Source organism: Sus scrofa, chromosome 16 (genome assembly GCF_054392235.1).
Source record: "Sus scrofa isolate SSC_HxYL_T2T_F1_AM1 chromosome 16, Sscrofa_HxYL_maternal_Yorkshire_Landrace_v2.0, whole genome shotgun sequence".
NCBI classification, from domain to species: Eukaryota; Metazoa; Chordata; class Mammalia; order Artiodactyla; family Suidae; genus Sus; species Sus scrofa.
The window spans coordinates 38821446-38849432 of record NC_139398.1 but is presented as its reverse complement, the minus strand read 5'-3'; the positions used below and the strand labels follow the sequence as shown (position 1 = coordinate 38849432).

The window sequence follows — 27987 nt, the reverse complement described above, 5'->3', positions numbered from 1 at the left end:
TAGGTACCTTAAATTTGGAGCCAAGATTGAATTAAGCCAAGCTATAGAGAATTATGCAGATGTCATATGTTCCCCTCACTCATGAAACTGCTTTACTGAATTATAGTTTGGTTTTAGGCCTTTGCCTACATTAGAATATATTTTTTTTATTCAGTGGAAAGATTTGAAGACATTTGTTTATAATGCCACAGTTCTACTAATGAAGAAATCCACGGAGTTGGTCAGTTTTGAAAAACCTATTCTTCTCCTGAAGCACTGTTTTAATTTTTGTTTGGAGGCATGCAAAAGTTTTACTAACTTTGTTTTCCTCTGTGCACTAATTACTAGGAAGCTTGAAACAATATTTCTGGTTTACATAGAGAAATGCACAAAGCATGTTATCACAATATTATATGATAGTCTTATTAATTATTCTCTTATTCCTAGTCCCTTTGATTTCTTCATATACTTATTAAGATGTATTGAGTAAACTATCATTTAAAGAATATCTACAGCTCCCTTTTTTGGAACCATATGCCATGTATATTATCACTGCTAACATTTATTGAGACTACTATATGCTAGAAAATATGCTAAGCACTTTATAAATATCTCATTTAATTCTCACTACAGTCTTTAAAGTATTATATTTATTCCTACGTAGATAAATAAATTGAGACCCAGAGATTGAGCAAGGTCACACAACTGGTTAGGTCCAACAACTAGTAAACAGCTGAGCTGGGATTTAAATTGGTTCTACCTGACTCAGAAGCTGTGTTCATAACCACTTCATTAGGCTGCTTTATATGTTTTCCTATTTGTGTGTGTGTGTGTGTGTGTGTGTGTGTGTGTTTGTGTGTGTGTGCAAACCAAAAAAAAAACTAATTTTCTACTTAACCCAAACCAGTATGAAAACAAGCTGTTCAGCTAATGGTTCCTTAATCCAAGAACTATTGTTGAAATTATACCAACTTGCTTTAGTCACAGGAAAGTTTCACTATGTAAGTAAACAAAATAACATGAAAAATATCTAGGAGAATATCAGGCATTAATAGGCTCTATAACTAAATAGAAAAATTTACACACAATATGTAAACATATAAAGGCAGCCTGATGAAGTGGCTATGAACACAGCTTCTGATAGGTAGAACCAATTTAAATCCCAGCTCAGCTGTTTACTAGTTGTTGGACTATTAAATAGAAAGATTCATCTTAGGAGGGTTAGTAGACAGTGTTTTCAAAAATCAATCCTAGAGTTCCTGTTGTGGCTCAACAGAAATGAATCTGACTAGCATCCATGAGGATGTAGGTTCGATCCCTGGCCTTGCTCAGAGGGTTAAGGATCCGGTGTTTTGTGAGCTGTGGTATAGGTTACAGACGTGGCTCAGATCTGGCATTGCTGTGGCTGTGGCGTAGGCCAGTGGCTACAGCTCTGATTTGACCCCTAGCCTGGGAACTTCCATATGTCACAGGTACAGCCCTAAAAGATAAATAGATAAATAAAAATTTTAAAAAATAAGTCCTCATTTGGAATCCAAGGCTCCCTTCCCATGGGCAAATATTAATTAAACTACCCTCCTCTGGTCTCTAGTGCCAATGACCTCAGTCCTTACCAACTCTAAGGCAAGTCATTTAACTTTTCAGCTTAGGAATCCATACATAAAATGAGGAGAATATAAGTACTATACTGGGCTTTCATGAGTATCAAACAGAGCAATTGTGTGAAAGTTTTATAAACAATAAAGTTTTATCATCATTATTCATTATGATTATTTATATTAATTTTATTGGAGTACAGTTGACTGTATTATTTTGCTTTGTGTAGAAATTATGTTATCCTTAATAAGAAATAGCTTTAAGTATACACAGTAAGTATATAGAGAATTTCTTGATTGGAGATCTTTATGCCATTTCCTCCAGTGATTGTGGAAATATAATGAGTGTCACTCTCCAAGATCATTTTAAGTGTCCATTCCAAAGGCAGGAGTTACATGATTTTCTCAGTGCATGGAACTTAGAACTTGGTGATCTGGATATGTTCCCCATCTTCTAACTCACTCTCCTAATCTACTTTCTAAGAGATCAAACTTGCAGTTCAACAGAACCCTGCTTTCCATGTATCTATGTGGCAAAATATCATTTATCATTAATGAATAAGGACATTTTGATGATTGCCATAATGAATGAGATATTTACCTTATGAAATAAAAGTATAGTTCTAGTAACTAACACTGATTTATTTTCAGTTATATCAGGTATGTTCATCATGCTTTATATTATTTTTTATGTACCTGATGGCCTCAGAATATCAAGATTTTTTGAGACCTTTAGCAAGTTGCTTCACTGTAAATTGTGTGTCCTTATTTATAAAATCAACAAGTTGATTTAACAGATCCTAAAATTTCCTTTTAGCCTTGACTTCTACTACCCTATGTCCTTAATTGGAACTATGTGTTAGTTTTAAAAATATATATATATATGGTTTCTACTCTTTTCTAATATACCAGAGTACTGTTTCATCTTTGCACCAGGCTCCATTAAGGGAAATTCTGTTATATAATGAAAGATGCTGTCTTCTAATACAACCTAACACAAAGCCAGAAAAAAGAAAAAAAGAAGGCCTGCTCTGCCATTTGTATTATATTTAGACAAAATTCAAGTTTCAAGTTCCTGAGAACCCTAGATATAACAGTGGACCATATCATTTGTTTTCGGTATTTTGTTCTTTTTGATGGCTGAGTAATATTCCATTATGTATATGTACCACCTCTTTTTTAGCCACTCCTCTGTTGATGGACATTTAGGTTGTTTCCATGTCTTGGCTATTGAAAAGACTGCTGCAATGAACATTGGAGTACATGTGTCTTTGCGAGTTGTGGTTTTCTCTGGATAGATGCCCAGGAGTGGGATTGCTGGATCAAATGGTAGTTCTATGTTTAGTTTTCTGAGGAATCTCCATACTGTTTTCCACAGTGGTTGCACCAATTTACAATCCCACCAACAGTGTACTAGGGTTCCTTTTTCTCTACACCCTCCCTCTCCAGCACTTATTGTTTGTAGAATTTTGATGATGGCCATTCTGGCTGGTGTAAGGTGGTACCTCATAGTGGTTTTGATTTGCATTTCTGTAATAATGAGTGATGTTGAACATCTTTTCATGTGTTTCTTGGCCATCCATTTGTCTTCTTTGGAGAATTGTCTGTTAAGATCTTCTGCCCAATTTTATTTTATTTTATTTTATTAATTATTTCCCCATTACAATTTTTTTTCTAATGTACAGCATGGTTACCCAGTTACACATACATGTACACATTCGATTTTCTCACATTATCATGCTGCATCATAAGTGGCTAGACATAGTTCCCAGTGCTACACAGCAGGATCTCATTGCTTATCCATTCCAAAGGCAATCATTTTCATCTAATAACCCCAAATTCCCAGTACATCCCACTCCCTCCCCCTCCTCCTTGGCAACCACAAGTCTGTTCTCCATGTCAATGATTTTCTTTTCTATGAAAAGGTTCATTTGTGCCATATATTATATTCCAGATATGTGATATCACATGGTATCTGTCTTTTTCTGACTTACTTCACTCAGGATGAGAGTCTCTAGTTCCACCCATGTTGCTGCAAATGGCATTATTTTGTTCTTTTTTATGGCTGAGTAGTATTCCATTGTGTATATATACCACATCTTCCTAATCCAATCATCTGTCAGTGGACATTTGGGTTGTTTCCATGTCTTGGCTATTGTGAATAGTGCTGCAATGAATATGCGGGTGCATGTGTCTATTTTAAGAAAAGTTTTGTCTGGATATATGCCCAAGAGTGGGATTGCTAGGTCATATGGTAGTTCTATGTATAGTTTTCTAAGGTACCTCCATACTGTTTTCCATAGTGGTTGTACCAACTGACAGTCCCACCAACGGTGAAGGAGGGTTCCCTTTTCTCCACAACCCCCTCTAGCATTTATTATTTGTGGACTTATTATTGATGGCCATTCTGACTGGCATGAGGTGGTATCTCGTGGTAGTTTTGATTTGCACTTCTCTAATAATCAGGGATGTTGAGTATTTTTTCATGTGCTTGTTGCCCATCCATATATCTTCCTTGGAGAAATGTCTATTCAGGTCTTTTGCCATTTTTCACTTGGGTTGTTGGCTTTTTTGCTGGTGAGTTGTAAAAGTTGCTTATATATTCCAGAGATTAAGCCCTTTTCAGTTGCATCATTTGAAACTATTTTCTCTCATTCTGTAAGTTGTCTTTTGATCCTCTTCCCATTTTTTGATGGGGTTGTTTGTTTTTTTGGTATTGAGCTATAGGAGGTGTTTATAAATTTTGAAGATTAAGCCCTTGTCAGTCAATTCATTTGCAAAGATTTTTCTCCCATTCTGTGGTTTGTCTTTTCGTTTTGTTTAAGGTTTGCTTTGCTGTGCAGAAACTTTTGTTTAATTAAGTCCCATTTGTTTATTTTTGTTTTTACTGTCATTACTCTAAGAGGTGGATCTGAGAAGATGTTGCTGTCATTTATGTAAGAGAGTTTTTGGCCTATGTTTTCCTCTAAGAGATACGAAATTAATACACAGAAATCAACTGCATTTCTATACACTAACAATGAAAGATCAGAAAGAGAAATTGTGGAAGCAATCCCATTTACCATCACATCCAAAAGAATAAAATACCTAGGAGTAAACCTACCTAAAGAGATGAAAGACCTATACTCAGAATAACTCTAAGACACTGATGAAAGAAATCAAAGATGACACAAATAAATGGAAAGACTTACCATGCTCCTGGATTGGAAGAGTCAATATTATCAAAATGACTATACTACCCAAGGCAATCTACAGATTCAATGCAATCCCTATCAAATCACCAAGGGCATGTTTCACAGAACTCAAACAAAATATTTTAAAGTTTGTTTGGAAGCACAAAAGACCCAGAATAGCCAAAGACATCCTGAACAAGAAAAATGGAGCTGGAGGAATCAGACTCCTGGACTTCAGACTATACTACAAAGAAACATTCATCAAAACCGTATGGTACTGGCACAAAGACAGACAAATAGATCAGTGGAACAGGATAGAAAGCCCAGAATTAAACCCACGCACCTACAGCCAACGAATCTATGACAAAGGAGGCAAGAATATACAATGGAGGAAAGACAGCTTGTTCAATAAGTGGTGCTGGGAAAACTGGAGAGCCACATGGAAAAGATAGAAATTAGAACACTTCCTAACACCATACACAAAAATAAATTCCAAATGGATTAAAGACCTAGATATAAGACATTTGGGGCTTTTAAAAAGCAAGAGTAAAAATTGAAACTTATTATCGGTACATACTTAACAAAGTTCCTTGTAATTTGAATGTATATTTTGGACTTTTCCTTTAATGGTTCCAAATATTCCATTTGCTTTGGCACTGTCTGAGATTCGAGCAGTATAAACTGTCAATGATTTGCCAGGATGCCTATCCTATGGCTCCTGCCTTGTGTGACCATTTGCCACCTTACCCTTTGACAATCCTAGAACAAAATCTCTTTCTGGGCTATCTCTTAACCATCCATACACCCTGTCCTAGGACCCATAGGAATCCCATCTTGATAGGCCAGACAAGCTCTAATAACTTGCCTAGCTAAAAAATTTTAAAAATCATTCAAGTAAGCGATATCAAATGAAATGCCAATTTTATTGTTTTTTAATATCCAGCTTTCACAAAATTATAATCAGTGTCATATATAAAGAGGAAGTTTTTGACTTTGTAAAGTGATACAAAAGTTTCTATGCGAGAAAATATAGATGAGAAGAAACAAAATAAAACATTTTTAAAACTAAGCAGTAATGGCATTCCTGCTGTGGCACAATGGGATCGGTGGTGTCTTGGGAGAGCTGGAACATAGGTTTGGTCCCTGGCCTGGTACAGTGGATTAAGGATCTGGCATTGCTGCAGCTGCTGCTTCAGTCACAACTGCAGCTCAGATCTGATCCCTGGCCTGGGAGCTCCAAATGCCATGGGGCAGCCAGAAATGCAAAAATAAATAAATAAATAAAAGAAGAAGTAATAGGCTATATATAGATACATAGAGAAAGATTTATTTTGAGGAATTGGCTAACACAATTATGAAGGATAAGGAGTCCCACCATTTGCTCTCTTCAAGCTGGAGGCCTAGGAAAGCTGGTGATGCAGTTCCACTCTAAACCTGAACAACTGAGAACCAGGGGGCCAAAGGTATAAATCCTAGTCCAAGTACAAAGACCCACGAACTGGGAGAGCCAATGTACAGGATGGGAGAGGATGAATGTCCCACCTCAAGCAGATGGTAAATTTGTCCTTCCTCCACATTTTTGTTCTAGTCAGTCTCTCAGTGGATTGGATGATGCCCTTCTGTATTGATGAAGATGATCTTCTTTACTCAATCTATCAATTCAAATGCCAGTCTCTTCTGGAAACCCACTTACAGACACACCCAGAAATAAAATTTTACTGGCTATCTGGATATCTCTTAGCCCAGTCAAGTTGACATAAAATTAACAATCATGCCTATAAAACAATCGATTTGATTCTTTGAAACTCTATTTCTTCCCCAAGCTAGACCTCTATTCTTCCCCTTCTTAATAAATGCCACCACAATTCACAGTGCCTAAAGCTAGAAACTTGAGAATTATCCTTAACTCCTTTGTTTCTTTTTTTTTTTTTAACTCCTATATCCAATTCTAGAACAAGTCCTCTTGGGTCTGTCTCCAAAATATACCTCTATCTCACTGTCATAGTCTGAACTATAGCACTGGCATTGACTACTGCAAGCCCCCACCCCACCCCACGGCTGATTTCACTGCATCTACTCCTCTTGTCCTCCAATCTCTTCTCCATGTCTAGAAATTTTATTACAATACAGATCAGATTCCCAACTTAAAACTCTTCAATAGTGTCTTATTTCAAGTTAATAAAGTCCAGTCTTCACTATGCCTTACATGTAGAAGAGCTATTAAAATATTACTGAAATGAGTTGGTAAAATTTATCCCATTTGTTTCATTTCCATTTATTACATTTCTCACAGAGTTCATAATCTTAATTAGGGACACAAGCACAAAGAGAAAACCATATGTCTCTTCTTGCTAGGGAAGGTCCATCTCTGTTGAGTAGTTTTCTACAAGCGACATTCTACCATGCAGTGCAAACCGTGTCAATCAACCCCGAGAATGAAAGGATATCTGAAGCCACTTCTTTCATCCTTCCCAAATTTCACAAACTATAACTTCATCAATTTTTATAAAATACAGGATATTTTTATTGAAAGAAGCAAAAACTCTCAAAATACCTTTATTGAAAACATATTAGGAAAACTTAACAGAACATACATGTAAGAAGTAACTCCACATCCAGTGGGAAAGGAAAAGTCAACTGGTATTTCTCTTTACTTCTCTGAGTCTCTTTTCATGTAGCACCCCACTGGTGCTTCTCTCTGCACCTTTGCTCAATTTGCATATTGACTTCCTCTGCAAGACTTCCAATTTCTGATATACTATAATTTTGCCTCTTATTGGTATTTCTTTTGCTTGGTACTAATTCCACATGGTTTTAAGGTTGACTCCTTCATGCTGATTGATATATTTGTGCTTCATGCTTCATGCTGATTGACATATTTTCTATATCATATTTATTCCTATTGTATTAACAAAGCCATTCCTAACATTTTAGCCATAATCATAACTCTTACGTTAATCTAATGTTGGTCAAATAGTTAATGATCTGTCTTATTTGAGACATAAAGCCCTTTGATAAACAACCATCTATTTGGTTGGGTATTCTTTCATTAAACAAGTATTTAATGAATAAAAAAATGCATTAGGCACTTTCATAAATCCTAAAGATACTAGCATGAATCAGTCAAAGTCCTAGAACTTTGAGGATTCTGAGTAGAATAAAGTGACCAAAAAAAGGCTATGTTAATAAATAAACTAATTAATATTTTTGTTAAATTTTATTTTTGTTTTTATACTTAAATTGAATAAATAATAATCACATCAATATATAAGTAATTTAATTTCAACAAGTGATAGGAAATGAAGTGTGTGGGATGAAGGAGGTTGGCTACTTTCGTGAGGGTGATTTAGGAAGGCCTTGCCATTTTGATCTATGACTTCAATAATGAGAGAGAATTACACAAATAACTGGGGGTGGGAGAAGAAAAAATGAATCAGATTTTCTGAAAAAACACTCCCAAAACAAAACACACCTAGAAGTGCGGGATAAAATATCAGCAAATGTTTTAATTGAATAACCGGGTTTCAAGAATGCAAAGGAACCCCTCAGATGCTGAAAACAAGAGGGATACATAATAGCTGAATTTATCCCTTGAGGATATTATCTGATAAAAGAACCCTGGGTTTTGCTGGTTCCATGGCATCTGGGAAAAAAATCCATATAAGTTGAATAGTTGGAAATGAGTCCCAAATATAGATCTGGAAATATCGAAAGACCATACCACAATGAAAGGTTAAAAAAAAAAAATTCCTGCTTGAAGAAAATGAAAAGATAGCTTGTCTTTTTTTGGTAATTATCTAGATAGAGGGAAATATTTGTGGTCATATATAAAAAACTGCTCCCAACAATGAAGGAATAAACTATTGTTCTAGTGCACTCATGAGACATTCATGAATATTGACTACACAGTTAGAAATATCACAAACTGTTGAAAGCCAACGATTAAGGTGAAAAATATTTTTAAAAGCCGGAGGGGAAAATAAAAGATCCATTATATAAAGAGACACCATTATAAGAATACATGTGTACTTTCATCATGAACAATGAAGGCCAGAAAATAAGAAAACGATGTCTTTAATGTGCTGAGGGCAATATTAGGATTCTCTCTCTATTGAAGCTTTCATTCAAAAATAAAGGTGAAATAAAGATATTCTGAAATAAACAAAAGCTGAGAGAATTTGTTGCCAGCAGAAATGCACTACAAAAAATGCTAAACCTCTGTTTTCTTCTCAGCAACATGTTCTATTCCCTTCCCCTGCTTCCCTACCCGGAAGATGAGACTTTGAGAATGATTTGTTTCCTCAACTACTTTTCACCTCCTACTCTCACCAACACTCACACTAAACCACAGGATATGCTATCATTTTGGCATGTTGTAGCCCAGTTAGTCATAATACAATGTTGCTTCTACTCCAAGAATACTCATTTAGCATTTATGTTGCAAATTCAGTCACTCCAACACTGCCTTTTTAAGGTTAGCTTAGACATATGCATTGCTCTCCATTAGAGATCACTGCTGTGCTTAATTTGTTGTCCAGTCAGAGACCTGTCGTAATTATTTTCTTTATCTGGAAAAGCAAAGTGGTAATATTCCCCCTGATTCTAACAGGGGTCTGGAATTTCAGGTGAAATTTCAGGATTGCTCATTCTCATCACTGTTGTATATAGATGTTATTATTTCACTAGATTTACTAGATTTTGTTTACTAGATTTCAGCTGTTTTGACTTCTCACTTTTATAACTTTTATGAATAAAAGCTTGTGAAATTTACCAGGGATTAAGAAAGATCTATCAATCTATAAAATAAAGTTTACATTTCAAAGAAATTTTTTCTATTATTTGGAATTTCAGATATTCACAATAAATTCAAACATTTCCAAAGAGTGTGTTATACTTTAAATATTCCTCCATTCATTTTATGTAAAACACTGCCTAGACTCAGTGGAGAGGATAACAAATATAAAAATTCAAAAGAGACTAGGCTTTATTACCGACTGATTTCATAAATAGCACATCAAATGAAATTTCCCTAGCACAAACATGTTACAAAATGTTATAAAGCTACTTGATGAGTCTAAAATTAATCATTTGACCCCCATAGCAATGGTAATAAGGAATAATGCACATGCTAAATTCTATGCAAAAGCTTTTAAGAATCAGAAGAAAAAACTCTGCCTGAAGAGTTCTCGTTGCGGCTCAGCAGGTTAAGAACCCAACAGTGTCCATGAGGGCATGGGTTCATCCCTGGCCTTGGTCAGTGGGTTAAGGACCCGGTGTTGCTGGAAGCTGCAGCATAGATTGCAGATGCAGTTTGGACCCAGCATTGCTGCGACTGGTGTAGGCCAGCAGCTGCAGGTCTGATATGACTCCTGGCCCTGGAACTTCCATATGATGTAGGAGCAGCCTTAAAAAGAAAAAAAGAAAAACACTGCTTGAATTATAAGTGAGTTTTAAAAGGAATATAAATGATAGAGACAACAAAGACCAGTATAATTAAGATGGAAAAAAACAATTAACATGATAATATTCCACAGAAAGAGTGTTTATGTATAATTAATTAGATATATGCTTTATCAGAAATTGACATCATTAAGAACCACACGACCTAAATGAGAGAAATTCATTAGACTCTATGGTTTCATTTCTCAGGTATTCCCTGCCTTCCACCTCCATCTCCAGGCCCTACATTTGAAAAGTTCTTAGCACTTATTCTGTCAAAGATTCCCCCAAGTGCTGCCAAGGACAGAGGAGAGAATTTTTCTACCAATCATTAGCAGAACCTAATAGTAAACAAAAGCTACTTTGATTTCCCCAAGCAATTCATTTCTGAGATAGTCACCCTTTCCTACAGGTACCTAGGCTTCTTATGCTCTCTTGTTCAAAGGAAAGAACTATCTGCTCCCAGGAAATAATATTATATCATGGATTTACAGTCAACTCTGATTTTTAGGTTAAGGACTTTTCAGATATCAGCAAGTAAAAGAGAAGGCATATATTTTAAATATTCAGAAAAAAATTATCTGCATAACATACAGAAATAACACAACAGTAGCCACTTCTTATTTTATGGAACTATGCTCTGTTCCCCTGCATAAAAGATGGATAAGCTCACTATTGGATAGAAATTCTGCATTTATTCATTTACTTCTTAATTTTTTTGAATAATTAGTATGTGACAGGTTCTGCACTAAGCACTTAGGCTAGAACTGAACTGATATTCCCACCATACATAATCCATCCTTGGAGTAGACACATTTCATTTATATGGATATTTTTGCCCTGCCTCATCTCTAAAGGAACTAAAAGCTCTTAGAATGGATATAAGCCTTAGGAGTGCCAAAAAAAGATCAGATACAGCAGACAAAACCCCAGGGAGAGGGCTGTTGGGTTACTGGGGCATGAGATGCAGTGGTGTGGGGATGGCAGCAAGAACCCTCAGGTGGTCCAGGAGAGAAGGCAGTCTCCACATTACAGTTGAAGTTAAAGGCTAATCAAGTGGTGTAAGAGTCTAGGGGAGTAGTTCTGGGTCTGAAACTGTGGTTGGCAATGGGGCATCATATAGACAGAGCCTAAGGTATAGAGCCAGTATTGTAAAATTGCACAGATTCAAATGGACATGGACTTGCCTGATGCAGAGAAACAGAATTGACATTGAGCCTGTCTAGAGTAATTTTCTCATATGCTGATTCTGGAGGAAATGGCCAACATTTTTTAATAGATGGAATTTATTAGCTCTGTAGTGGTTTATGGGAAACTCATGCCCTTGTATTTAATTCCAGGTAACAAGTCCATTGCAGCAAATTCAACTGTAGGTATATTAAGTCATAGTACTTACAATCTAAGGACTAGAACATATTCTAAGGTAATAATTAGACTGAGAGACTGTAGTTTCAATAATTATTGTAAGGGTGAGTGACCCAGAGCAATTAACAAGCCTTATATTCCAGCCCAACTGTACTGCAATTAATTCTTAGTCATTTTCTGGCTTGAACCAGGCATAATGCTAGATCCTGACTGGGACTCAGGGTGAACAAGATGAAATTATCATCCTTTTTATCGTCTTTTGAAGCAGTATGGCATTAAGAACATGGACTTGAGATGAGCCAGATTCCAAATTTGAGTTTTAAATCCCTTCTGGGCAAGTTACTTAATTAATTCTTGGTTTCCTCATATGTCAAGTGAAGATAACAATATTGAGATCACATGGCTGTTAACAAAGGCCAAACACAGGAAAGGATGTAATGCCCTAATACTTAGCAAGTGGTCAATAATCATTAGCTGCTATCATTAAACTTTAATATTTTGTGGGAAGGAACATAATTATTGAGAACCCTATTGCATGAGATATTTGTTTCACATTGATTTATACCTGATGACAATCTAGATTTCCTCTTATTTTTCTAAGAAATACTACCACTAGAGCATTTGTGAGCTATGCTTATATTCAGGAACCTGTCAGAACATACATAATTGGTAAAGTTAACATCTTAGTTGGAGATGATAAATATAAATATCAATGAAACACAAACATTAGAAGGGTAGGATATTACCATGCCAGATGTCTTCCCAAAATTCAGGAGTAAGGCAAAAAACTCAGAATTGTGAAGCTTCAGGGTATAAAGATACTGAAGGGAGTGAGGAAAGAAAGAAAGAAGTCCAGGTAGAAGATATATCAAGTGAGCTTCTCTGCCACTTGACCAGAGTTCAGACATGAGAAACAAGTCTGCCAGTGAGGTATACCACTAGATTCAAATTGGATTGAAACATTAATGGCAGGGTGATGATGAATCTGGGCTAGAAATATAAAGTCTGGTATCAACCATGATTAGAAAAATTGGTGCTTTTCATGCAATATCAGAGTGTCTCATCAGCCAGGTCCGACAATTCCAATGGGAGGAAAAAGATATGAATAAAGTCTAAATTAGAACAAAGTCGGATGTGGCCATAGTTCTGGTCAGACCGAGGTAAATTTCTGTGGTTGGCGAAGGTGCAGGCTCTTTGTAAATGTCTGAGTCTTTAAGGAGGATCTCCCCAAAAAGGAGAATATCAAGTCCAAAACAGCACTATTTAAGAACTTTCTTGAGAACAATCTAGAAGACACCAGTACTTAGAAAAATAAATAAACAAATGAATTCAGACAGTTTAGCCTCAGCTAAAAACAGTGAGGACCTAAGGTGATAACCAGTTCTAGATTTAGGTAAATGAGAAAAAAAATCAAATGTCTCTTCCTTTTACATTGCTACTCACCCAAAAGATTGGTCCAAAAAAAGTTACCCTTTGATGTCTGAACTTAATCTGTGTAGCAAAGAGAATGAACAGAATTTAGTAATGAAAATCTAAAACAAATGCATAGCATTTCATGGAAATGAAAGATTCAAACAGGAGTTCCCATCTTGGCTTAGAGGAAACAAATCTGACTAGTATCCATGAGGACACAGCTTCAATCCCTGGCCTCAGTCAGTGGGTTAAGGATCCGACAGTGGCTGTTGTATACATTGCAGACACCGCTCAGATCCATCATTGCTGTGGCTGTGGCGTAGGTCAGCAGCTACAGCTCCTATTTGACCCCTAGCCTGAGAACCTCCATATGCCCTAAAAAGGGCAGCCCTAAAAAGACAAAAGAAAGAAAGAAAGAAAGAAAGAGAGAGAGGGAGGGAGGGAGGGAGAGAGAGAGAGAGAGAGAGAGAGAGAGAGAGAGAGAGAGAGAGAGAGAGAGAGAGAGAGAAAGAAAGAAAGAAAGAAAGAAAGAAAGAAAGAAAGAAAGAAAGAAAGAAAGAAAGAAAGAAAGGAAGACAAAAAAGAAAGACAGACAAAAAAGAAAGACGGACAAAAAAGATTCAAACAATATGTGCACAGAACAAATAAGCAAAAGCTTATGTATATAGCTGATCACTACTCAAAGTAGAAATATATTTATACATGTCCATATCATTCCAATAATGTAGAAAAGCAGTTTGAATGAGAAATGATCCCAGGAGTTCCCGTCGTGGCGCAGTGGTTAACGAATCCGACTAGGAACCATGAGGTTGCGGGTTCGATCCCTGCCCTTGCTCAGTGGGTTAACGATCCGGCGTTGCCGTGAGCTGTGGTGTAGGTTGCAGACGCGGCTCGGATCCTGCGTTGCTGTGGCTCTGGCGTAGGCCGGTGGCTACAGCTCCGATTCAACCCCTAGCCTGGGAACCTCCATATGCCCCGGGAGCGGCCCAAGAAATAGCAACAATAACAACAACAACAACAACAAAAAGACAAAAGACAAAAAAAAAAAAAAGAAATGATCCCAGTGAATATGATCCTAACATATCAGGAGAAATCATTCTCAAGTAAATCACTCAAGAAATGCAATTTGGAGTTTTTAGGGGTAATGGAAAGAGGAAAAACAGAATTAACAACTTACATGGGAAGACATGGACCACATGGATCATGCAGATATTTCTAAATCTTACTTTCTTAAGAACTTTGTAAAATTCCACTAGTCAACCAAAAGAAATAAAGGGATTAGCATGGCTTTATAACCCTGCCTATAGATCAAGGCCTGCCCATCAAAACAAGAAATGCTTTAAAACTAAAGCTCAGATACAGTAAAAGCAAATTTTTAACTGAAATTTCTACCATATTCCTATCAATTTGCTTTGAATTACAGAAAATAATCTTTAATTGCCAAGTAGAACTGTTTTACACTGTTAGCTCCGTTCACTTAAACATTGAAGTCTAATCCATTATAATTTATCAGTAGTGTGTGGATCCAGAAAAAGGGGAAGGACCTGAATGCTTTTTATGCTGTTGTTGCTGGTAGGGGTCACAAAGGTTTGCTTTCCATCCTTTCTTCCATCTGACAACAAGCAGAACTGATGTGCAAATAGCTAGAGAGCCAGTAAATGGAGATCTTCAAAAAAAAAAAAGAGAGAGAGAGAGAGACCCAGGGAAAGGTAAAATGCATGAAATAATTAAAGAAATGAATTTATTTAGGCTACTGCAATAGGGAGAATGCTATAATCAATGAGTAATATTTTAAAAAGCAAAGTGGAGAAGGGTATGCATTTTTATAGAGGCAGGTAAACAAGAGAGTCATCAGCAAGTGCTAAGATTCATCAAGGGTAGGGCTGGGTCCTGAGTCACTGAGGAAGGTAGGAGGTGAGTCTTATCTAGCATGTGAGCAAAGTGGTTCCTTGAAGCTAGCCATTTCTCAGAATACAAAAGGGTGGAAAGCACAGGGGTCAGATAAAGTTCAACATTGTGACATCTTTCTATTATTTTTTTAAATTCCACGGTTAGTTGGTTTAAATAGAAGAGCTATTTTACTTTCCATACTGCTAAGTAATCCTTATTTACAAATTGAAGTAAATTGAATTAGTAACAAATAGTAAATCTAGATACACTGTAATGGAAATGCCTTTAAACTTATGGTTAAAGACAACTCAACAAGAAAGAGAAGAAAAATATTTCAAAATATATATTTGAATTCCGCAATATTTGTTTTTTGAAGAGGTCTAAAACAAAAGTACTGGAATAACAAAACTAGCATATTCATTTTTGTGAGCTAAGACTTCATAATCCTTTGGAATTTTCAATTTCAAATATACACAAAACCAACATAATAGAATAATGGACACTCGTGTACCAACACAACTTTAGCGACTGTCACTATTCTAACATTCCTATTTCATCTATTCCCCTGGAGTTTTGGGGGGTTTACTTTCATTATTACTGAAGTATTTTAAAGCAAAACCCAAACATAATATTATTTAACCAAAAACGCTTTGATGTAGATATTTAAATGATTCTTTTTTAACAAAGCCACAATATCATTATCAAAACCTTTAAAAATCAACAATGATGCCTTAATGTTCACGGTGTTCAGCCTATAAATTCTTCCTCTATTGTCTCAAATAGAGATTTGTTGGTTTATTCAAATAAGAATGCACACAAGTTACATACATTATATTTGGTTGCAACTGTCTCTTTAAGCAGCAGGATCAAGATGGCAGAGAAGTAAGGTGTGGCACTTGCTTTCTCCCACAAACATATCAAAAAAAATCAACATATACAATGATTTGCAGAATATCTACTGAATTCTGGCAGAAGATCTTAAACCTCCAAAAAGGGCAATAAATGCTCCACATAACTGGGTAGAAAAATAAGGAAAAAAGAGAGAGAGAGAAAGGAATCAGGATGATGAGACTAGCACTCCTAAGAGGGAGCTGTGAAAGAGGAAAGGAACCCACACCCTGGGAAGCCTTCTAATGGGGAGAGTGAAGACAGAGGAACCTCAAAGCCTCATACAAAAGTGTAGCAGCTACTGAGGAGGACAAAGAAGAGAGAGAGCTGCATAGACCTTCAGTACCACTTCCCAGGACACTACAGCCTGAGATGCTCAGGTGAGGGCTAGGCACTGAGACTAAGGCTCCAGAGAAAAAGAAAAAATATAAGCAAAATGAAGAAGCTCAGGAACCATTCCCAGTTAAAAGAACAGGAGAATTCACCCAAAGAAGCAAACAATGAAACAGACTTCTGCAGTCTAACAGACATTAAGTTCAAAAAGGAGATAGTGAAAATACTGAAGGAATTAAGAGTGAACATGAGGAAATAAGAGTGGATATGAATGGTAATTCAGATTACATTAGAAAAGAACTAGAAAATATATGGAGGAGCCCAGAAAAATTAGAATATTCATTTGTAGAGACACAAACTGAGTTAAAGGCACCAAAAAGCAGAATGAATAATGCAGAGGAATAAATTCGTGACTTGGAAGATAGAATAATGGAAATCACCCAATTAGGACAGCAGACAGAAAGCCAAATGAAAAAAACATAAATGCAATATAAGATATCTATGGGATAACATAAAACAGGCCAATCTATGAATAATACAGATTCCAGAAGAAGAAGAAAAAGAAAAGAGGATCAAAATATATTTGAAGAAATTATGGCTGAAAATCTTCAAAATCTAAAGGAAACAGATATCAAAATATAGAAAGCAAAGAGTTTGAACTCAAACAGGCCCACACCAAGACACATTATGGCAAAAATTAAAGAAAAAATTCTAAAGGCAGTAAGAGAAAAACAGAGTTAATTATAAGGGAACCCCAATAAGGCTATCAGCTGATTTTTCTGTAGAAACACTGTAGGCCAGAAGAGAGTGGCAAGATATATTTAAAGCTCTAAAAGGGAAAATTTTGCAGCCTAGAATATTCTATCCAGCAATATCATTTAAAATAGAAGGAGAAATAAAGTATTTCTCTAACAAATAACAGCTAAAAGAGTACAGCAATACTAAACCCATTCTAAAAGAAATATTGACAGGTCTCCTCTAAATAAAAAAAGTAAGAAGAAATACGATGGAGGAAATCACAATTGGAAAGAAATCACTTAAATAAGACAGTAGACAGATCTAAAAGGAAAAAAATTGTAAAAGTAACAATAAACACAAGAAACAGCAAAAGGATAAATATGAAATTAAAAAAGGAAATCAAAATCATAAAATGTGGGGAAGGAAAGTAAAAAAAAAATCTATATTCCTTTTGTTAGAATGTGTCTGAGGCTAAAGCAAGCAGATATAGGAAGGGGTTAACATACTTAAAAAACAGGGCAACCACAAATCAAAACTAAATAATATATTCACAATAACTGAAAAAAAAAAGGACACAAACAGAAAATAAAAGGAAATCATCCAATTTAAAATAAAAAGAAAGGAACAAGGAGGAAACATAGAATCAATGGGAAAACAAGGTTTAAAATGGCAACAAATACATATTTATCAATAATTACCTTAAATGTCGATGGACTGAATGCTCCAATGATAGAGTGGCATACCGGATAAAAAAACAAGATTGTAAAATATGCCACCTACAGGAGACTCTCCCTAAGTCGAAAGACACATATAAATTGAAAGTGAGGGGAGGGAAAAAGATATTTCATGCAAATGGACAAGGCAGGAAAGCAAGAGTTGCACTACTCATATCAGACAAAACAGACTTTAAAATGAAGGCAATAAAGACAAAGAAGGATGCTATTTAATGATAAAAGGATCTATTCAAGAAGAGGATATTACAATCATCAATATATATGTCCTAATATAGGACCCGAATATGTACCCAGATACGTACAACAAATACTAAAAGACATAAAATTAGAAATTTGTCAGAATCCAATAATTGGAGATTTTAACAGTCCACACATATCAATGAAGAGATCCTCTAGACAGAAAATCATTAAGGCAAGAGAGATCTTAAATAACAAATAGAAAAGTTAGACTTCATTGATATTTTCAATACATCACATCCAAATAACTCAGAATATACATTCTTTTCAAGTGCACAGGAAACATTCTCAAGGACTGACCACCTACTGGGGCACAAAGCTAACCTTGACAAATTTAAGAGCAGATTATTTCAAGTATTTTCTCTGAACACAATGGCATGAAACTAGAAATCAACTACAGGAAAAGAAACAAGAAAACTTACTACATGGAGACTAAACCACATGCTACTAAAAAACCAATGGCTCAATGAGGAAATCGAAAGGGAAATTTAAAAATACCTCAAGACAAATGATAATGAAAATACAACCATTCAAAATTTCCCTCTAAGCAGCAAAATCAGCAAAATTCACAGAAATACAAGCCATCCTCAAAAAAGAAGAAAAATCTTGAATTAACAACTTAATCTACCACCTAAAAGAATTGGAAAAATAAGAATGAAGAAAACCAAAAGTCAGCAGAAGGAAGGAAATCATAAAGATTAGAGAGGAAATCAATAAAATAGAGATTCAAAAAACAATAGAAAAAAATCAATAAAACCAAGAACTGGTTCATTGACAAGGTAAACAAAATTGACAAACCTCTGGCCAGACTCACCAAGAGGAGACAAGAAAGAACCCAAATAAAAAAAATAAGAAATGAAAAAGGAGGAATCTCATTGGATATTGCAGAAATTAAAAAGAAAAAAAAAACGTAAGAGAACACTATGAACAATTATACAACAACAAATTTGACAACCTAGAAAAAATGGATAATTTTCTGGACACATATAGCCTGGCAAAACTGAATCAAGAAAAAAAAATCAAATAAACAGCCTGATCACTAGAAATGAAATTGAATAAGTAATTTTTAAAAAACCACTCCCTAGAAACAAAAGTCCAGGACCAGATGGCTTCACAGGTTAATTCTACCAAATGTGCAAAGAAGAACTTATACCCATATTACTTAAACTCTTCCAAAAGTGTGAATAAGAAGGAACAGGAGTTCCCATTGTGTCTCAGTGGTTAACGAATCTGAGTAGGAACCATGAGGTTTCAGGTTTGATTCCTGGCCTCACTCAGTGGGTTAAGGATCAGGCGTTGCCATGAGCTGTGGTGTAGGTCACAGATGAGGCTCGGATCCAGTGTTGCTATGGTTGTGGTGTAGGCCAGTGGCTACAGCTCTAATTAGATCCCTAGCCTTGGAACCTCCATATGATGAGGATGCCATCCTGGAAAAAGACCAGGAAAAAAAAAAAGGAAAACACTCCCAAAGACATTCTATGAAGTCAGCATCACCCTAATACTAAAATCAGACAAAGATACTACCAAAAAAGAAAATTATAGGCCGATATCTTTGATAAAATAGATGCAAAAATTCTCAACAAAATTGTAGCCAACCAAATCCAACAACATATAAAAAAGATCATACATCATGACCAAGTGGGATTCATCCCAAGTTCACAAGGATGGTTCAACATAAGCAAATCAATCAACATCATACACCACATTAACTAAAGTCGAAAACCACATAATTATCTCAACAGAAGCAGAAAAAGCATTTGACAAAGTCATTCATGATAAAAACTCTTACCAAAGTGGATATAGAGGGAACATAACATAATAAAATACATTCATGACAAATCCACAGCCAATATAATACTCAATGGAGAAAACCTTAAAGCCTTCCCGCTAAAATCTGGAACAAGACAAGGATGCCCACTCTCACCACTGTTATTCAACATAGTATTGGAAGTAAGTCCTAGCCACAGGAACTATCCAAATTGGAAGAGAAGAGGTAAAATAGTCACTCTATACAGATGACATGATACTATATATAGAAAAGCCTAAGGAGTTCCCATTATGATGCAGCAGAAACGAATCCAACTAAGAACCATGAGGTTGCAGGTTCAACCCCTGGCCCCACTTAGAGGGTTAAGGACCCAGTGTTGCCATGAGCATAGTGTAGTTCACAGACGCAGCTTGGATCTGGCTTGGCTGTGGCTGTGGCATAGGCCAGCAGCTGTAGCTCCAGTTCAACCCCCTAGCCTGGGAACCTCCATATGCTGTGGGTGTAGCCCTAAAAAGACAAAAAAAAAAAAAAAGTCTAAGGACTCCACACAAAAACTACTCGAACTGACCAATGAATTCAGCAAAGTAGCATGATGCAAGATTAACATTCAGAAGTTGGTTGCACTTCTATATACTAACAATGAAATATTAGAAAAGGAATATAAAAATACAGTACCTTTTAAAGTCTCTCCACCAAAAATTAAATACCTAGGAATAAAACTGACCAAGGAGATGAAAGACTTATTGCCAACAACTATAAAACTTTAATCAAGTAAATTAAAGAGGATTCAAAGAAATGGAAAGATATTCCATGCTCCTGGCTTGGAAGAATTAATCTTATTAAAATGGCCATACTACCCAAAGCAATCTACAGATTTGATGCAATCTCTATCAAATTACTCATGACATTTTTCATAGAACTAAAACAAACAATCCAAAAATTTATATGGAACCATAAAAGATCCAGAATTGACAAAGCAATCTTGAGGAAAAAAAGCAAAGCAGGAAGCATCACTCTCCCAGACTTCAAACAATATTACAAAGATACGGTAATCAAGACAGTGTGGTACTGGTACAAAAACAGACATAAAGACCAATGGAACAGAACAGAGAACCCAGAAATAAAGCCAGATATCTATGGTCAATTAATCTTCAACAAAGCAGGCAAGAATACAAAATGGGAAAAAGACAGTATCTTCAACAAGTGGTGCTGCTAAAACTGGACAGCTGCATATAAAACAATAAAACTAGAACACAGCCTCACATCATGTATGAAAATAAATTCAAAATGGCTTAAAGACTTAAACATAAGACAAGACACCATAAAACTCCTAGAAGAGAACATAAGCAAAACATTCTCTGACATCAACCTTACAAATGTTTTCTTAGGTCAGTCTCCCAAAGCAAAAGAAATAAAAGCAAAAATAAACAAACTAATCAAACTTATAAGCTTTTACACAGCAAAGGAAACCATTAAAAAAAGACAACCTGTGGAATAGTAGAGAATAGTTTCAAATGATTCAACTGACAAGGGCTTAATCCCCAAAATATACAAACAACTCATACAATACAACAGCAAGAAAACAAACAACCCAGTTGAAAAATGGGCAGAAGACCTAAATAAACATTTCTCCAAAGAAGACATACAAATGGCCAACAGGCACATTAAAAAGTGCTCAGCATCACTAAGTATCAGAGAAATTCAAATTAAAACTTCAATGAGGTACCATCTCACATGTTTGGAATGGCCATCATTACAAATAACAAGTGCTGGAGAGGCTGTGGAGAAAAGTGGTGGGAATGTAAATTGTTACAACCACTATGGAAAACAGTATGGAGGTACCTCAGAAAACTAAATATAGAATTATAATATGACCCAGCAAACCCACTCCTGGGCATATATCCAGACAAAACTTTCATTGAAAAAAGATAATGCACCCCTATGTTCACTGCAGCACTATTCAGAATAGCCAAGACATGGAAATAATCTATATATCCATCAACAGATGAATGGATTAAGATGTAGTACAAACACACAATGGAATACTACTCAGTCATTTAAAAAAAAAACAAAATAATGCCATTAGCAGCAACATGGATGGAACTAGAGATTCTCATACTAAGTGAAGTCAGAAAGAAAAAGACAAATAACATATGATATCATTTATATTTGGAATCTAATATATGACACAAATGACCCTATCTACAGAAAAGAAACAAACTCATGGACCTGGAGAATAGACTTGTGGTTGCCAATGGGGAGGGGGAGAGAGTGGGATGCACTGGGAGTTTGAAATTAGTAGATGCAAGCTGTTGTATTTGGAGTGGATAAGCAATGAGATTCTGCTATATAGCACCATATCTAATATGTACCATATCTAATCACTTGTGATGCAACATGATGGAGGATAATGTGAAAAAAAGAATGTATATATACGTATAATTGGGTCACTTTGCTGTACAGCAGAAATTGACAGAACATTGTAAATCAACTATAACAAAGAATGTTTTTAAAGAAAGAGAATTCTCTCTTTAAGCCTTTTATCTCTAACATCTAACCTTCCCTTTTTTATGCTATATTATTTGCTAATAATCTGAATCTTCTTTTGTCACATAATTTCCACATTCTAAATTTGATTAATAGTATCCTTAGGGTTTCTTTTATGATTTAGAAGTTTAATTAATCTCAGATTCAAGCTTTTTGGCAGGGATACTTATCAACTTTTTTGTTCACACTAAATCCTATTAGTGTTGTCAGTGTTTTAAATATATATTTTTTAAATGGAGCAAAGTTTCTGAAGCTCAGGTGGACCTCTTGAACTCCACCCATTGGTCTCTCAATTTCTCAGCACCCAAAATTATCCCTAAGGAACAATCTAGAAATTCTAGGTCTCTGTCCATAAAGAAAAGTATGAAAACCCATAGGACTGGATTATCTCTAAGTACCTTCTTTAATTTGACATAAAAAGGACTAAACTGAGAGAGATGCTCAAAGCCCAACTTCACAAAAATGGTGTCCACACTCCCTCCTGGAGAGCTACCTTGGAGTAAAAGCAGATCTTCTTTCTCCAAGATAGACTTCAACTCTCATCCCTACTTCAATTATTGATGTGTAAATTATTAAATATTCACTATTTCCCATGGACAAATTTACTTTTTTCAAATGTAGTCTTTAACTTTGGATCCAAAAACACTTACTACTTCCAGACATTATTAAGCTCTGAAGGAATAAATCTACATCTTGATGAAGGTAAAGCAAAACTCTGGTAGCAGTGAGAGCAAGTCAGAGAGTCTTCAGGCTGGGCCTTCTCCCTGAGGCAAGGAGGAACTCGCAACATAAGGCAAGAATGAGAAGGAGGAAGGAAGGCAAAGACAAATTATATAAGTCCTTCATAGTTTACCCGAGGATTAGTCATGCTTAAGTATTGACTTATTTTGTCCAGACCCTCACAGAAGATACTTTACGATCCATGAGGCAAGAACATCAAACAAGCACACCATCCTTTTTTTGGGATTCACAAATTATATCTGAGAAAAAATGGGAACATATATCCCATTTTAATTTAATATCTATTCATATTTCTTCCCCCAGCATCAGCACTTTATTTTCTGAATAAATGCTATTCATTTTCTGTGTTTATATGTCAATTTATATGATACTGGCATGGCTTTATATACTAGCAGGGTCATTACTAGTTCCTGGTCATTTTTGTTTGTATTTTGTATTTTGTCCATTTCCCGCAGGAAGACTATAACATCTAAATCATTCATTAGCTTTGATATTAAACTAAATCATTGCTTTTTATGTAATTTTTCTGATATTGTTTAGGTTCTGACTGACTTTATTTTTTAAGATGAATAGAGTATGGTAGCTTCTTGCTAATAGCTAATAAAGCTAAATTTTATATGTGAAAAATGATTTCAGGGCCAGGGAAGATCTAACAGTTAAAATCATTATTATTTGTCCTGAGTTTTAAATAGGGAACATTTCTGGTTTACTTACTAGGAAACAAAACAAATAGCTGGTCAACATCACCCTGATTTTGGACATTTAATGATCTGTACATTTTGTTTATTGAAGTGAACTGGTTCACTTAACTCTAATAGCTGCTGTCAAGGTTAAATTCATTTTTAAGCCTTTCACAGAATGGTGGGCTTCTAATATGAACATGGTGAAAAATGAGGTGCCCATTTGACTGAGTACACAAGTGAGTCATAATGTTGAACCCAGTGTGAAGACTAACTGATTGGACAAGTATAGAGAGCCTTTGAACTATTTAATACAAACTACATAAGCAATAGACTGCAATATGGATAGGCTCCAATAATCTTATGCTACTGGACTTCTTTAACAATCAGTTCAATAATAATCAGCATTCTGACTATAATGCTAAAATACCCAACTCTTTCACAATTATCTCTACCCATTGGGAGAGTGGAAATGGCATCATTCAAACATAAAAAAAACAAGTTTACTTGTGTTGAAGAGGACGTTTCAGTATAATATCTGAAATAAAACTAAGGAAATCTCATCTTTAAAATGAAGGCCAGAAGATGGGATGAAGATGGTGGAATAGAAGGACTGGAGCTCAACTTCTCTCCTAAAAACAACAAAATTCACAACTAAAGACTGAGCACACTTCACCAAAATGGACCAGAAACCTTAAAAAAGGTACCCTACTCCAGAAGAAAAAGAGGAGGCCTCATCATTAAAGGCCAGTGGGGCTTGTGTGCAGGAGCTCCACAGGACTAGGGGAAACAGAGACCCCATTCTTAAAAGGCCCACACAGACTTTCACGGTCACTGAGTCCCAGGGCAAAGCAAAGTCTCCAAGGAAATCTGGGTCAAACCTGACAGCAGTTCTTGGAGGACATCCTGGGAAAACAGGGGTGAATGTGACTTGTTGTGAGGGAAGGACATTGAAAGCAAAGCTCTCGGGTATATTCAGCAGCAGTGCCTTTCTCTGGAGGTGGCCATTTTGGGAAAATCTGGCCCCACCCATCAGCCAGCCGCTGAGAAGCCCCAAGGCAAACAACAAGGCAGGTGGGATCACAGCCCCACCCCTCAGTAAGCAGGCTACAAAAGACCCCTCAGTCACACATCTGCCTCTAATCCCATCCAGAGACTAAGCCCCACCCACCAGAGGGATTAGAATCGGCTCCTCCTATCAGGGGAGAGGCATCAGCCCCTCCCATCAGGAAGCCTACACCAAGCCCCCATACTGACTTCAGCTACAGGGGGGCAAACACCAGAAGTAAGAGAGGCTACAACTCTATTACCTGTAAGAAGGTCACCACACCAAAAACCTATAAAAATGAAAAGACAGAGAACTATAACTCAGATGAGGGAGAAAGGAAAAACCCCAGAAAAACAGCTAAGCCATGAGGAGATACTCAGCCTCTAGGAAAAAGACTTTAGACTGTTGATGCTGAAGATGATGCAAGACATTGGAAATAAACTGGAGGCAAAGATGGATAACTTACAGGAAACACTGACCAAAGAGATACAAGATATAAAACTTAAACAAGAAGAGATGCAAAATACAATAACTGAAATAAAAAATTCACTAGAAGCAGCTAACAGCAGAATACAGGAGGCAGAAGAATGAATAAGTGAGGTGGAGGACAGATTAGTGGAAATTACGAATGAGTAACAGAAAAGAGAAAAAAGATTGAAAACAAATGAAGAGAGTCTCAGAGAACTCTGGGACAACGTGAAACGCACTAACATCCATATTATAGGGGTGCCAGAAGGAGAAGAGAGAGAGAAGGAGACAGAAAAAAATATTCCAAGAGATAATAGCCAAAAACTTCCCTAACATGGGGAAGGGACCACTCACTCAAATCCAGGAAGCACAACGAGTACCATACAAAATAAACCCAAGGAGGAACACCCCGAGACACATACTAATCAAACTGACCAAAATTAAAGACAAAGAGAAAATCTTGAAAGCAGCTAGGGAAAAGAAACAAATAACATACAAGGGAACCCCAATAAGGCTATTGGCAGATTTTTCAACAGAAACTCTGTAGGCCAGAAGGGAGTGGCATGATATACTCAACGTGATGAAAGGAAAAAAACCTCCAACCAAGATTACTCTACCCAGCAAGGCTCTCCTTCAGATTTGAAGGAGAAATCAAAACCTTCTCAGATAAGCAAAATCTGAGAGCATTCAGCAACACTAAACCAGCCTTACAACAAACACTAAAGGAACTTCTATAGGCAGAAAAGAACAAGAGAAGAAGGAAAGGAAAAAGAGCAGCAAAAACAAATTCAAAGTAATTAATAAAATGGCAATAAGAACATACATATCAATAATTACCTTAAATGTGAATGGACTACATGCTCTAACCAAAAGACATAGACTGGCTGAATGGATACAAAAACAAGACCCATAAATATGCTGTCTTCAAGAGACCCACTTCACTCCTAGGGACACATACAAATTGAAAGAGAGAGGATGGAAGAAAATATTTCATGCAAACGGGGATCAAAAGAAAGCTGGAGTAGCAATACTCATATCAGACAAAATAGACTTTAAAATGAAGAATATTTTAAGGGAGAAGGAAGGACATTACATAATGATCAAAGGATCAATCCAAGAAGATGTTATAACAATTTTAAATATCTACACACCCAACACAGGTTCACCACAATATATAAGGCAACTGCTAACAACCTGAAAAGGAGAAATCAACAATAACACAATCATAGTGGGGGACATTAACACCCCACTTACAGCAATGGACAGATCAACCAGACAGAAAATCAATAAGGAAACACAGGCCCTGAATAAAGCATTAGACCAGATGGACTTAATAGGTATTTATAGGACATTCCATCCAAAAGCAACAGAATACACATTCTTCTCAAGTGCACAAGGAACATTCTCTAAGATGGATCACATCCTGGGCTACAAATCAAACCTCAGTAACTTTAAGAAAATTGAAATCATATCAAGCATCTTCTCCAAACACAATGCTATATGACTGGAAATCAACAACAAGAAAAAAACTGCAAAAAACACAAACACATGGAGACTAAACAACATGCTAATAAACAACCAATGGATCACTGAAGAAATCAAAGAGGAAATTTAAAAATACCTAGCAGCAAATGACAACAAAGATACGACACTCCAAAACCTATGGGATTCAGCAGAGCCATTCTAAGAGGAAAGTTTATAGCAATACAAGCCCACCTCAGGAAACAAGAAAAAGCCCAATAAACAAGCTAACTTTACATCTAAAACAGCTTGAGAGAGAAGAACAGACAAGACCTGAAGTTAGTAGAAGGAAAGAAATCATAAAGATCAGAGCAGAAATCAATGAAATAGAAACAAAGAAAACCATAGAAAATATCAATGAAGCGAAAATCTGGTTCTTTGAAAAGATCAATGAAATTGATAAACCCCTAGCCAGATTAATCAAGCAAAAAAGAGAGAGGACTCTAATCAATAAAATTAGAAATGACAAAGGAGAAGTAACAACAGAAACCACAGAAATACAAAGGATCATAAGAGACTACTATATGCAACTATATGCCAATAAAATGGAAAACCTAGAAGAAATGGACAAATTCTTAGAAAAGTACAATCTTCCAAGACTAAACCAAGATGAAATAGAAAAGAGGAATGGACCCATCACAAGAACTGAAATTGAAACTGTGATTAAAAAACTTCCAACAAACAAAAGTCCAGGACCAGATGGCTTCACAGGAAAATTCTATCAAACATTTAGAGAAGAGCTAACACCTCTCCTTCTGAAACTATTTCAAAAAATTGCAGAAGAAGGGATATTCCCAAACTCATTCTATGAGGCCACCATCACCCTGGTACCAAAACCAGACAGACTCCACAAAAAAAGAAAACTGCAGGCCAATTTCACTGATGAACATCGATGCAAAAATCCTCGACAAAATATTAGCAAACCGCATCCAACAATACATTAAAAGGATTGTACATCATGATCAAGTGGGATTTATCCCAGGGATGCAAGGGTTCTTCAATATCCACAAATCCATCAGTGTGATACACCACATAAACAAACTGAAGAATAAAAACCATATGATCCTCTCAATAGACGCGGAAAAAGCCTTTGGCAAAATCCAACACCCATGTCTGACAAAAAGCCTTCAGAAAGTGGGCATAACGGGAACCTACCTCAACATGATAAAGGCCATATATGACAAACCCACAGCTAACATCATTCTCAATGGTGATAAGCTGAAAGAATTCCCACTGAGATCAGGAACAAGACAAGGATGTCCACTCTCGCCACTACTCTTCAACATAATTCTGGAAGTCCTAGCCACAGCAATCAGAGAAGTAAAAGAAATAAAAGGAGTCCAAATTGGAAAGAAAGAAGTAAAACTATTGCTATTTGCAGATGACCTGATACTATACATAGAGAATCCTAAAGACTCTACCAGAAACTG

At 36.1% G+C, this 27987-nt stretch overlaps 1 protein-coding gene across 7 annotated transcripts in view; it reads right to left on the bottom strand.

Moving 5' to 3' along the window:
• The window catches only part of FBXO4 (F-box protein 4), a 416918-nt gene that overhangs the window by 235641 nt on the left and 153290 nt on the right, over window positions 1-27987 (bottom strand). The window contains exon 10 of one of the 7 annotated variants that reach the window (XR_014831236.1): window positions 12995-13042. The exons of the other annotated variants lie outside the window; for them this stretch is intronic. The gene's annotated coding sequence lies outside the window, so the exon portion shown is untranslated. Of the gene's footprint in view, window positions 1-12994; window positions 13043-27987 lie in introns of those variants that run through there. 7 annotated transcript variants of the gene reach the window in all.